This window comes from Palaemon carinicauda, chromosome 19 (assembly GCF_036898095.1).
Source record: "Palaemon carinicauda isolate YSFRI2023 chromosome 19, ASM3689809v2, whole genome shotgun sequence".
NCBI lineage: Eukaryota > Metazoa > Arthropoda > Malacostraca > Decapoda > Palaemonidae > Palaemon > Palaemon carinicauda.
Window position 1 is genome coordinate 40,717,240 of NC_090743.1, and position 13,109 is coordinate 40,730,348.

At 44.0% G+C, this 13,109-nt stretch overlaps 1 long non-coding RNA gene across 1 annotated transcript in view; it reads left to right on the top strand.

The window, feature by feature from the left end:
- Nucleotides 1–1,573: 1,573 nt before the first annotated feature.
- LOC137658218 (uncharacterized) overlaps nt 1,574–13,109 on the top strand; it is a 36,160-nt gene continuing 24,624 nt past the window's right edge. Inside the window, exon 1 of the long non-coding RNA XR_011047280.1 lies at nt 1,574–1,671. This is a non-coding gene — a long non-coding RNA (uncharacterized lncRNA). The remainder of the gene's footprint in view (nt 1,672–13,109) is intronic.

Genomic DNA, 13,109 nt, shown 5'->3' on the forward strand with positions numbered 1-13,109 from the left:
ACTTAGAGAAATCTTGCTGCTCTAAGGGAGTTTATATATACAATAATCCTACCTATTCTGGCTTGCTAAAAATTAATATTTAAGTGATTAATTAGCAATGGACTGGTACGATGGGCATACATCTTAAAATTAACAAACCTTAATTGGTATTGAGAAATATAAGATGCATTAATTCAGCAGTATTGAAATTTATATTTAAAATTCAGTTTAGGAATTTAATCTCGACCCACGTAGCTTAAGGAAAGAACCAACATACGCCGTGGTTACACTAAGGCCCTCTAACGTGCGTATCTACGCTGTGACGTCACGAGCATGGCGTGCGCCACTGTCAACAAGTTTAGATTAGTCCTCCCTATGTTTCGTTAAAGAAAACTAGATGTAGGAGAGAATGTTTAAGGGGTAGCTATAGTATTAGTAGAAGAGAGCTAAAAATACGATTGAAAGAAGAAGAGTGAAGAAAATTCTTCACATAGAAATTAATAAAGGAAAGAGTAATATTATGATTTACTATATGAAAGAAAAGCCAGATAACATAGAGGGAAATAAAGTAGTAGAAAGTTTGGCATACTTATGAATAAAGCTAGATAATAATAGGAATATATTTAAAACTCAGAAAAGGGTAATGATAGAAAAGGCACAAAAATTAGCTAATCTAACATATTCAGTTATAGAGAAAAGTTGCAATCAAGTAATGATAGGAAAAACGTTCTGGAAAAGTATTGCTTTACTATCTATTTTGTATGGAACAAGTGTTATAAATCTAACAGAAACTGAAATAGAGAAACTACAAAGAATAGAGAATGGGGAATACAGAAAGATTTTAGGTTCCACTCAAAGCACAGCTAATACTACTCTTAGAGGGGAGATAGGTGCATCTTCTATGAAAGCAAGGGTGATGGATGGGAAGCTGCAGTACTTAAGTCGTACCCTGAATGGAAAGAAGGAAATACTGAAAATAATTATCCAGGATATTCAAGAAAAAGAAGGAAGATGGTGGAAACAACCTGCAAAGTATGTGGAAGAATTAAGTTTAGGCATAAGACAAATAAGAAGAATGAACAAGGCAGAAATAAAAACGGAAACCAGAAAGTGGGATACTGAAAAGTGGAAAGAAGAAATAGAAAATAAAGTGAGCTTAGAAATATATAGAACGTGGAAGAAAGAAATTAAAGAAGAGTTAATTTATGGCAATACATTTGCTTTAGTGATATTTTTTAGAGCAAGAACTAATACGTTAAAACTAAATATTGTAAATAGACACAATGGGGGGGAATGTAAACTGTAATTTTTGTGAAAATGAGGAGGAAGATTTGATACATTTTTTGTTATTTTGCCAGGAATATAGAAAAGAAAGGAATGAAGTAATTGAGCTACAACAATCATACGAGGAAGACTTAAAGAAGATAGTAGGATTATTTTTATTTATTGAAACAAATATAGAAAAGAAAAAAGAAGTATTAAACCTGATGTGGAAGAAAAGACAAAACAGTACAAGAAGATAAATGTTGGAGGCGCCGTTGTATAGGCTTTGTCTCACCCCAGAACCTGAACCTGAACTGACAGTTTATTTCTCAAAAATGTAAACTGTAACATAAAATCATAAAAACACCGAGTGGCAGAATAAGTTCTTGTTTCGTAACGTCATGATAACTTCAATCATATTTAGAGCTGGTAAGTTAGGACAAGTATATTATACATATAGATAATAATAGTCATTTCATCATCTTCTATAGCTGTAATTTTAGTCCTAAGGTGATATTCAAACGAACATAATAATGACCTGGGGTCGGTGCCGATATCTAGTAAAGTTCGAGATCTAGGTGTATTTCTTGACTGTAACTTGTCTCTAAATGCCCAAATAAATAATGTAATAAAAAGTGCTGGTTATCATCTAAGACATATTGCTTTTATAAAAAAGTACCTGGACGAAAATTCAGTTAAGAAACTTGTGATAAACTGCTATTACCAAGATTGACTACTGCAACTCTATCTTCTACAATTTACCAAAAGTCCAACTTAAGAAATTACAAAACATAATAGACAGAGGAGCAAGACTGATAAAAGGTTTCCCACCTAGAGAAAGGGGTAAATTTGTATTTTATTACAGGTTGTGATTTCGAACAGAAAATATATGTTTTCCTATAGTAAATAACGTGATTTAACCGAATATGACTTTCATTTCAACCGCAAACAAACAGATCAACCAATTTGGCTCACTTTAAGTTGCCGAATTGGTTGCTGTTATTACGGATGAAATGAAGGTGAAAACCGGTTAAATCACGTTATTTCCTACAGGAAAACATATTTTCTGTTAAAATGGTTAAATATAATTACTGTTGACATATATTTTGTGTTAAAATATTTAAATACAGTATAAGCACTTGTTCCCTTACGAATGTACTGCGAACGGTAACATTAGCAACGTTACCAATGATACACAGTGTTACCAACGTTGACGAATGGTACACAGAGTTACCAACGGTACGATGACATTACTAACGATAGCAATGCTAGATATTTCCATACGTATTTTAAATAATTTGTTCATATAAGTTTTACTCAATATATAAAAAGTACAAAAAGGGCACAGAACCTAACAAACCCACCTAACCTAACCTAGTAGTATGACAGGTCACAAACCTCAGGTATTTACTGAAAACGGTAAAATTCTCCATGATACGAATGATACACAGAGTTACCAGCCGTACGGTGACATTACTAGCGATAGTAATGATAGATATTTCCATACATATTTAAAATAATTTTTCCATATAAGTTATACACAATATACGAAAAGTACAAAAAGGGCACAGAACCTAACAAACCCACCTAACCTAACCTAGGAGTTCCCCGGTCACAAAACACATAATGACTATTGAGGAATGACTTACCTTTATGAAAAAGACGTCGAAACTTGCTGGTCACGGGAGGGTGAGACTGACGGCTTAACTCCTATGACTAGGATGAGGATGGTTGTGGGGCCAATGTTTTTATATAGAAAGTGGTTTGCAAATAATATTATCTACCATGAGGGTAGACCACTTTTTCCCAAAAATGTACCTTTATAAGAAGTAACGGTATAACCACAACAACGTTTCTTTTTGGTTTTAGGTATGATGGATTCGGTATTACAATAAAACATGAATGACTCTCCTGTAAGATAGGAATTACGTTGTGTGCTTTCAGGAAATTATCAACATTAGTTGAAGAATCATAAAAATCACAATGGAATTTAGCAAATGCTTTTAGATACGGAATACTGCCGCCGTTACAAGTTTCTATAACTTCCTCCATCGCAAAATACGAAAATATAAATCTCACTCGAAATGATGGACACCTTACTAGGACAAAGGTTTCAAGGGAAAAGGATTTGGTGGAAGGGCTATGGACAGACCACTCAAAGAGATAAAGGAAGGGGGCTAGGGAAATACCAGTTGACAACCCCTTTGTGTAAACTTTTAATACGTATCGGTTCATGATTGGTTAGGGGAAAAACAACGGAGTCTAGAGGGTAAACATGAATGAACTAAATAGGGAAACTAGTCCAGAGAAAGTATTGATGTGAAACGGGGGAGTGAAAAGGAAATAACAAAAGAAATAAAAACAATATAGGAAGATAAAATGGAATGTATGATAAATAATATTGAATGGGAATATAAAATGAGATGATTTTACCATGAATGAACTGGATAGGGAAACTAGTCCAGAGCAAGTACAGGTATTTATGTGAAAGTGGGGAGTGAAAAGGAAATAAAAGAAATAAACCCAATATAGGAAGATAAAATGGAATGTATGATAAATAATATTGAATGGGGATATAAAATGAGATGATTTTAAAAGGTATACGATAATAAAACGAGTAATTGGAGGGGGAAAAGCTTTAACGCAGGGGGAGGGATTTTTGCGCAGGTCGAAAACTGGTATGCACGAATGAACGTACGTACGGGTGCTAATGTTAGCATGGAATGCTAACTTGTTCCGTAACCGAAATACAAACCACCCTATTTACATGGGGTACAGTATTACTTTTGGTGTAGCTGAAATGACGCGCCATTAGATTTTTAACGAGGGTTAACTACCCCCTCTCGCTAGTTAGCGAGGGGTTAGGGGAGGGGTAGCTAATTACCCCTCTGCCCTCACACACCGGTGAACTGATTCACTTCACTTTTGGCTCGGGTGATGATCAGACCTGTCTGTCTCACCCTCGCATTTTTGACAGCCTTAATTTGTTTGCTTTTTCTTACAGCTTGTGTGTTTGGAAGTTGGCCTCTCTCTATCATGCGGAAGTGCCCTGGACTACCCGACCGCCCTTGTGGGACGTTCATGTCGGTGGTCGAGACGGACCCTCACACCTTGTGTCCATACTACAGAGGTCAACGGTGTGATAGGGATAAAACTTGTAGTGAGTGTAGCGAGTGGTCTACCTCCCAGTGGGAGAGGTTTTCCCGGCGACGTAAAAAGAAGTCTAAGCGTGACCTTTCTCCTTCAAGGGCTTCCTTGAAGAAGGAAGGTTCCAAAGACTCTTCTTCCGTTGCCCAAACCTCCTCCGAAGCTCCCACTCGATCTGTCTCTCGTGAGGGGCCGTCGAGTGGTAGCGTAGGCCTTTCTTTTGTTGACCAACCTCGGGGTTCGGGAGAGGGAGTTGCCTCCCATAGCGAGGCAGCTCCTCCTCCTCCGGGGGAGGATATTGATATTGATGACTCTGTTGCTAACAATGATCTTTTGCAGCTTTGGGCTTCCTTGGGGCTTAAGGGCTCGCCCTCCAGGGAAGCCCTGTTTGACCTGATCAAGTTGGGTGCAGCTGTCAAACAGTCGCCGGTAATAGCAGAGGTAGATCCTCTGTCTATTGTCGACGTTGTTTTGGCAGAGGCTTCCGACGGGTCGGGTCAAACCCCTGCTGTTGTTGCGGATGTTGCTGAAGGCTCAGTTACCCCCTCCGAACATCCTTCGAGGGAGGAGCTGGGTCCAACGGTCTCTCCTGCGGGAGATTCTCCCCATCGGAGGAGTTCACTGACGGAGACTCCTCTTCGGAGGACCGACGATGGTGTTGCTGCCCCTCGAGGTCGTCTTCGCCATAAGGCTCGCCCTCCTCTTCGCCGTAGAGGCCTTCTTTCCCCTTATAAGGGAGTTAGAAGGCGCCTCTTCGGTTCATCGCCTTCAACGTCCCCCGCAGAGGATCCTCCTTGACATGAGCAGACTGTTGCAGCTGCATCGCTAGACCTCTCAGCAGATCGTTTGCGATATCCCACGCCTGCCAGACCTGCTAGTCTTCCTTCTCTGTTCCTGGACGCAGATGCGCAGTGGGCGCCAACGCACCCCGTTTTCCAACCGGCACCGGTTCCTTCGGGGCAAAAGGGCTTATCTCACAATGTGAGTAAGTCCCTTAAGTGCCAGTTGTTCCGTAACTGAATACAAACCACGCTATTTACAAGGGGTAATTACTTTGGCGACAGCCGATGACGAGCCATAAAGTTTTAACGAGGGTTTCCTACCCCACCGCTAGTTAGTGGGGGGTAGGGAGGGGTAGCTAGCTACCCCTCCCCCCTCACACACACCGGTGATTGATTCACTTTACTTTTGGCTCGGAGAGACGACAGACCTGTCAGCTCTCTCCTCTCTTTTGACTGCCATAATTTTTGTTTGCTTTTTCTTTCAGTGTTTGTGTGTGAAGTTGGCTTCTACTCTCCTTATGCACACTTGCCCTGGACTTCCCGGCCGCCCTTGTGGGACCTTTATGTCGGCTGTGGAAACGGATCCTCACTCCTTATGCCCCCAGTGTAGGGGCCAACGGTGTGATAGTTCTAATTTGTGCATTGAGTGTAGGGAGTGGTCTACCTCCCAGTGGGAGAGTTTTGCCCGGTAACGCAAGAAGAAGGCTAAAGGGATTTTGACGAAGGAAAAATCTATTTCTGGGTAGAGACCTGTGGCGCCCGGTGAAAAGAGTCCTTCTTGTATATCTTTTCTGATAAAACCTTCCAATTATACCAGAGAAAGATAAAAGCATGGAATGCTGAGGTTACAACCCTCGCGCGAGCACCTTTTGGGTGTCGTGTATAAAGCAAAGGCACGTGAAATCCACTATTCACAGGTTGTCTTCCATTTAGTTAATTCCTTCGTCAAAGGGATGGGCCGATACAAAGGCCCTAGCCAAACCCCCAGCGCCACACCACCCACGCCACGACGCGAGCGCCATCTGAACAACATCCTTCTTTTTGGAATCTAAAGTGTTGAATTGTTTTGTTGTGCTCTCGGTCTTTTTTATCAATCGTGGATTTATTTTGTCATGTCCGAAGCTCCATCTTCACACATTCCAATGTTAAGTACCATAGTTTGTTTTGACAGTTTTTTATTGTACCGGGCTTTTGTTTTATATCCAGTATAGTCTGTTTTATTATTCCCGTCTGGCCTTTCATGGCGGCCATTGTTTGTTCACTTGTTTGGGAATTCATCTTTGTCTGCCCGTTTAGTACTCTGTCACTTAGGTTCTTGGTTAAGTCCCTGGCCTTATGCCTTTAGAACCGTTATTATTTTTTTTTTTTTGTGTATTTATGCTCATGGTACTTTTTGCTAGTAAGTCCAGCCTACGATCGAGATAGCGATTTAGCTTTGTATTTGTTTAGTACCCGCCCCTCCGAGGCGTTCGTCACTCGACTGTGCTATTTATTTTAAGTTTTAGCAGTTTCTATTCTTCGATCGTAGTGTTTTATGGATGTACAGGTTTATTTTATACGTTTATAATAGTGTTGTGTGTTTTTCAATATTAATCTTACCCGATAATCATGTAGCTGTCAACTCTGTTGCCGACAGAAATCTACGGTCGGGATACGCCAGCGATCGCTATACAGGTGGGGGTGAACACCACAGCGCCATCTGTGGTCAGGTACTCCAGTACTTCTTGTCAACACCACCTCAATTTTTCCTCTGTCGTGCCTCCGGCTAGACCTACATGGATACGCTGTTGATTCTGGAGTTATTGCTCACAATTTGGTGATGTATTTGCTCTAGAGTTTAGCTTTCGCTATTCAGGAAGTTTTATCATTAGCTTAGCTAGCTTTTGGAATTAATTTGATTTAATTATGGTGACGAAGAGAGTATGAACTCTCTTTCACTTTTAAATGGCCGACCCTTCCCTTAGACGGAAGTGTTGGTATCGAAGAGAGTATAGACTCTCTTTCTTAATTTTGCTTAACAAAAGTTATAGATTTATTTTATATCTCTCCGCCTTTTATAGGCCTCTTCGATTAACTTCCTTTTATTATAAACTTATTAAAATTAATTTTTATATTTGTTTATATTCGACCTTTCCTAATAGTAGGCGGTCTTTTCTTGGAACCGAAGTTAATTAACATTGAGCCCGTCATTTCGTTTTTACCTGTTAACATATTATGCTATTTTAATGTTTTTGAAAGAATTTCTTTGATAGTCTCGTACTGTTTTCAAAGTTGAACTAACGTTTTGTTTTGTCTCTGCAGTTGTTGACGTTCAGAACGTTCAACTTGCGCTCTATCGTTACGATAGAGAGAGAGTATTCACGGTGTCACGTTGCAGTAAGAGTAAACCGATTCTAGCGTTTTGTTCATTCTTTCTTAGCTTAAATGGTTTTAATTCTAATAAAGGAACTTTTTATTTGGGAAATCTTTCAGTTTTTTTTCCTTTAACAATAATATGTTTTAACGATATATATAATTGGGCTCATCTCTCAGGTTCTAAGTCAAGAGAGAGAGAGAGAGAGATAGAGACGGAGGGAGAGAGAGGAGGATAAACGTTTCGTTCAAGCGGGTAACGTTGTTATCGTTTTTGCTCTTCTCCCTAGTCTCTTTAGGGGAAGAAGGTAAACGTTTCTAGAGTTTTATTCTTGTTCTCAGGCTTTATGCGGTGAGAGATTTTAAACGTAGTTTATTTGATCTAGTGTTTAGTCTCTTTTCCAGCCACTGAATTATTTATCTTTCATTATGTTTTTCTGTTACATTGTAATACTGTTTTCGCAATTACTAACTTTTAATGAAGGATAGAATTGCGTGTTTCAGGTACAAACCACTTAAAGTGTCGAGTTCAGTGAAATAAGTGCAAACAGAAAATCAAAAGTGATAAAGTGATAAGCGCAAAGTGTTACAGTGTTGCGTTCGAGGGTTCGTCTGTTCGTGCCAGTTGTTCGCCTAGTCTGGGACCTCTTACAAGCTCCCAAGCCCAGGGGAGAAGTAATGTCGAAGGACTTATGGGTTCATCAGGCCTTGATCGACGAACAGACGTTTCCCTCCGTGGTTTCGGGTGTATCTACACACGTTGCCGACGTGATCACCCCACCCACACAAAGACGAGAGAGCCCTTTTATTCCTCGTCTGCGGAAGAGGTTTCTCGCAGAAACCATGGACCAAATCTTGCAGCTTTTAAGTGCAAGTCGGTCCCTTCCGCGCAAGTCCAACTCCTAGGTGGTGCCATTAGCACTGGGTCAGTTCGGACTTGCTGCAGTACGACAACTGCACACCTCCCAGAGAGGCAAGGTGGTATCGCAACAGGCAGTAACTCCGTCTGTTGCCGCACCAGCTGTTTTAGACCCTCAGTCTCAACGGACAGTAGCTCCGTTTGTTGTTGTCTTTCTTAAACTCTAGTGGTCTATGCTGCAGACAATGCAGTCTCAGCTTGCGGTGTTGATGCAGGAGTTTCAGGCAGAGAAGGTTAGCACACCTCCTCCTGCGAGCGCTCCTCCACCTCTGCGCAGTCCACCCTGCCAGACGTATGATGTTGAGGCTCCTCCTGCCTCCATGCGTGAGCTGCCGCATTGGGAGTTGCCAGGTACCAGCGCTATGCAGCAACCTCCACTTTCCTTGAGGCAGGAGCCTCATGCTATGCGGCAACCGCCTCAACTCTTGAGGCAAGAGCCTCAACTCTTGAGGCAAGAACCTCAGCTCTTGAGGCAAGAGCCTCAACTCTTGAGGCAAGAACCTCAACTCTTGAGGCAAGAACCTCAACTCTTGAGGCAAGAGCCTCAACTCTTGAGGCAAGAACCTCAACTCTTGAGGTAAGAACCTCAACTCTTGAGGCAAGAACCTCAACTCTTGAGGCAAGAACCTCAACTCTTGAGGCAAGAACCTCAACTCTTGAGGCAAGAGCCTCAACTCTTGAGGCAAGAGCCTCAACTCTTGAGGCAAGAACCTCAACTCTTGAGGCAAGAACCTCAACTCTTGAGGCAAGAGCCTCAACTCTTGAGGCAAGAACCTCAACTCTTGAGGCAAGAACCTCAACTCTTGAGGCAAGAGCCTCTCTCTGCGCAGCCACCTCCTCAACCCTTGAGGCAGACGCAACTCTTGAGGCAGGAACCTCATGCTATGAGGCAGCCGCCTCAACGCATGCAGCAACCGCATTCTTCACAGCATGAGCCTCTCTCTGCGCAGCTACCTCCTCAACCCTTGAGGCAGACGCAACTCTTGAGGCAGGAACCTCACAGGAGCCTCATGCTATGCGGCATCCTCCTCAAACCATGAGGCAGGAGCCTCATGCTATGCGGCATCCTCCTCAACCCATGAGGCAGGAGCCTCTTGCTATGCGGCAACCTCCTCTACCCATGAGGCAGCCTCATGCTATGCGGCATCCTCCTCAACCCATGAGGCAGGAGCCTCATGCTATGCGGCATCCTCCTCAACCCATGAGGCAGGAGTCTCATGCTATGAGGAGCCTCATGCTATGCGGCATCCTCCTCAAACCATGAGGCAGGAGCCTCATGCTATGCGGCAACCGCCTCAACCCATGAGGCAGGAGCCTCATACTATGCGGCATCCTCCTCAACGCATGCGGCATGAGCCTCATCCCTTGCAGCATGAGCCTCATCCCATGCAGCATGAGCCTCATACCATGCAGCATGAGCCTCATCCCATGCAGCATGAGCCTCATCCCATGCAGCATGAGCCTCATCCCATGCAGCATAAGCCGCACGCCATGCAACATGCTCTGCTTACCTTACAGCATGCTCTTCATACAGCATGCTCTGCATACAGCATGCTCTTCATACAGCATGCTCTGCATACAGCATGCTCTGCATACCTTACCGCATGCTCCTCAGTCACACATCTTTGGTTGTTGCCAACTCACTAGACTGTCAAGCAGTTTCATAACGTTGCCTTCTAGTCTGCTGCTTTTGCACCAGTGAAACCCTCACTGAGAGAACTTAGCTTTTCTCGGATATGGTTCCTGTAGATGAGAAAGTGCTATTCTCCCTCCTTCTGATATTCCCTTGAGGACTCTGTCATTTGGAGAGGAGCCTTTAGCTGCTTAGCCTCCTATGGACTTTTATTTAAGCATAACATGCTTCCAGGGAGGGTAATGGTTCCACTTCAGTCGCTAACCCCGTCTGTTACCACACCTGCTCCCATAGACCTTGAGCTTTGTTGCAAGACATGCAGTCCAAGCTTAGTCCTTGTTAGAGGATTTTTTGTTTACGGAGTCAGTGTGTCACTGGGAAGACGTTCAACAACCAGCAGAAGTGACTTGTTGTGACGCAGTGCGGCAACCTCAGCAACCCGATAAGGAGTTGTCTGTACGACCCAGACAGTCTAGACAGCTTCGAGTTGTCGCGGTACTTCCTCGCTTCCCCATGGTTGACAGTTCACAGACTGTGCAGCAGTACCATGATCTTGTGTCCGGCTCCGTCAGACGACTAGCTTTTAAGAGCTCCCACAAGTCGTCGCTGTCTGGAGATTCTCAGATGGACTATGGATCTGACCAAGGAACTGGGCCTCCTGGTCAATTTTGAGGAGTCCCAGCTCGTCCCATCCCAGACCATTGTCTACCTGGGTATGGATCTTCAGAGTCGAGCTTTTCGGGCTTTTCCGTCGGCCCCAAGGATCTTCTAAGCCCTATATTGCATCCAGAGCATGCTGAGAAGGAACCGATGCTCAGTCAGGTAGTGGATGAGTCTAACAGGGACACTTTCATCGCTGGCCCTGTTCATCGAGTTAGGGAGACGCCACCTCCGCCCCCTTCAGTATCATCTAGCGGCTCACTGGATAAAGGACATGACGCTAGAGACGATCTCAGTTCCTGTTTCCGAAGAGAGGAGGTCTACTCTCACGTGGTGAAAGAACAGCTTTCTTCTCAAGGAAGTCTACCTTTGGCTGTTCAGAAACCCGACCGCCGTCTCTTCTCTGACGCATCAGACACGGGCTGGGGTGCGACTTTGGACGGACAGGAATGCTCGGGAACATGGAATCAGGAGCTAAGGACACTTCACATCTATTGCAAGGAGCTGTTGGCGGTTCATCTGGCCTTGATAAACTTCAAGTCCCTCCAGCTTAACAAGGTGGTGGAGGTGGACTCTGACAACACCACAGCCTTGGCTTACATCTCCAAGCAGGGAGGGACTCATTCATGGAAGTTGTTCTAGATCGCAAGGGACCTCCTCATCTGGTTAAAAGATCGAAAGCTCACGCTGGTAACGAGGTTCATTCAGGGCGATATGAATGTCATGGCAGATCGCCTTAGCCGGAAGGGTCAGGTCATCCCCACAGAGTGGACCCTTCACAAGAATGTTTGCAGCAGACTTTGGGCCCTGTGGGGTCAGCCAACCATAGATCTGTTCGCTACCTCGATAACCTAGAGGCTCCCGTTGTATTGTTCTCCGATTCCAGACCCAGCAGCAGTTCACGTGGATGCTTTTCTGCTGGATTGGTCCCATCTCGACCTGTATGCATTCCCGCCGTTCAAGATTGTCAACAGGGTACTTCAGAAGTTCGCCTCTCGCAAAGGGACACGGCTGACGTTGGTTGGCTCCGCTCTGGCCCGCGAGAGAATGGTTCATAGAGGTACTGCAATGGCTGGTCGACATTCCCAGGAGTCTTCCTCTAGGAGTGGACCTTCTACGTCTACCTCACGTAAAGAAGGTACATCCTAACCTCCACGCTCTTCGTCTGACTGCCTTCAGACTTTCGAAAGACTCTCAAGAGCTAGGGGCTTTTCGAAGGAGGCAGCCAGAGCGATTGCCAGAGCAAGGAGGACATCCACTCTCAGAGTCTATCAGTCTAAAGGGGAAGTCTTCCGAAGCTGGTACAAGGCCAATGCAGTTTCCTCATCCAGTACCACTGTAACCCAGATTGCTGACTTCCTGTTACATCTAAGGAACGTAAGATCCCTTTCAGCTCCTACGATTAAGGGTTACAGAAGTATGTTGGCAGCGGTTTTCCGCCACAGAGGCTTGGATCTTTCCACCAACAAAGATCTACAGGACCTCCTTAGGTCTTTTGAGACCTCAAAGGAACGTCGGTTGTCCACTCCAGGCTGGAATCTAGACGTGGTCCTAAGGTTCCTTATGTCATCAAGATTTGAACCTCTCCAATCAGCCTCTTTTAAGGACCTCACATTAAAAACTCTTTTCCTCGTGTGCTTGACAACAGCTAAAAGAGTAAGTGAGATCCACGCCTTCAGCAGGAACATAGTTTTCACATCTGAAACGGCTACATGTTCCTTGCAGCTCGGTTTTTTGCTAAAACGAGCTTCCTTCACGTCCTTGGCCTAAGTCGTTCGAGATCCCAAGCCTGTCCAACTTGGTGGGGGACGAACTGGTACTTTGCCCAGTTAGAGCTCTTAGGTACTATCTAAAAAGGTCATAACCTTTACGAGGACAATCAGAAGCCTTATGGTGTGCTATCAAGAAGCCTTCTCTTCCAAGGTCTAAGAACTCAGTTTCTTACCTATTCAGGCTCCTGATTAGGGAAGCACATTCTCATCTGAAGGAAGAAGACCTTGCTTTGCTGAAGGTAAGGACACATGAAGTGAGAGCTGTGGCTACTTCAGTGGCCCTCAAACAGAACCGTTCTCTGCAGAGTGTTATGGTTGCAACCTATTGGAGAAGCAAGTCAGTGTTCGCATCATTCTATCTCAAAGATGTCCAGTCTCTTTACGAGAACTGCTACACCCTGGGACCATTCGTAGCAACGAATGCAGTAGTAGGCGGGGGCTCAGCCACTACATTCCCATAATCCCATAACCTTTTTAACCTTTCTCTTGAATACTTTTTATGGGTTGTACGGTCGGCTAAGAAGCCTTCCACATCCTTGTTGATTTGGCGGGTGGTCAATTCTTTCTTGAGAAGCGCCGAGGTTAAAGGTTGTGATGAGGTC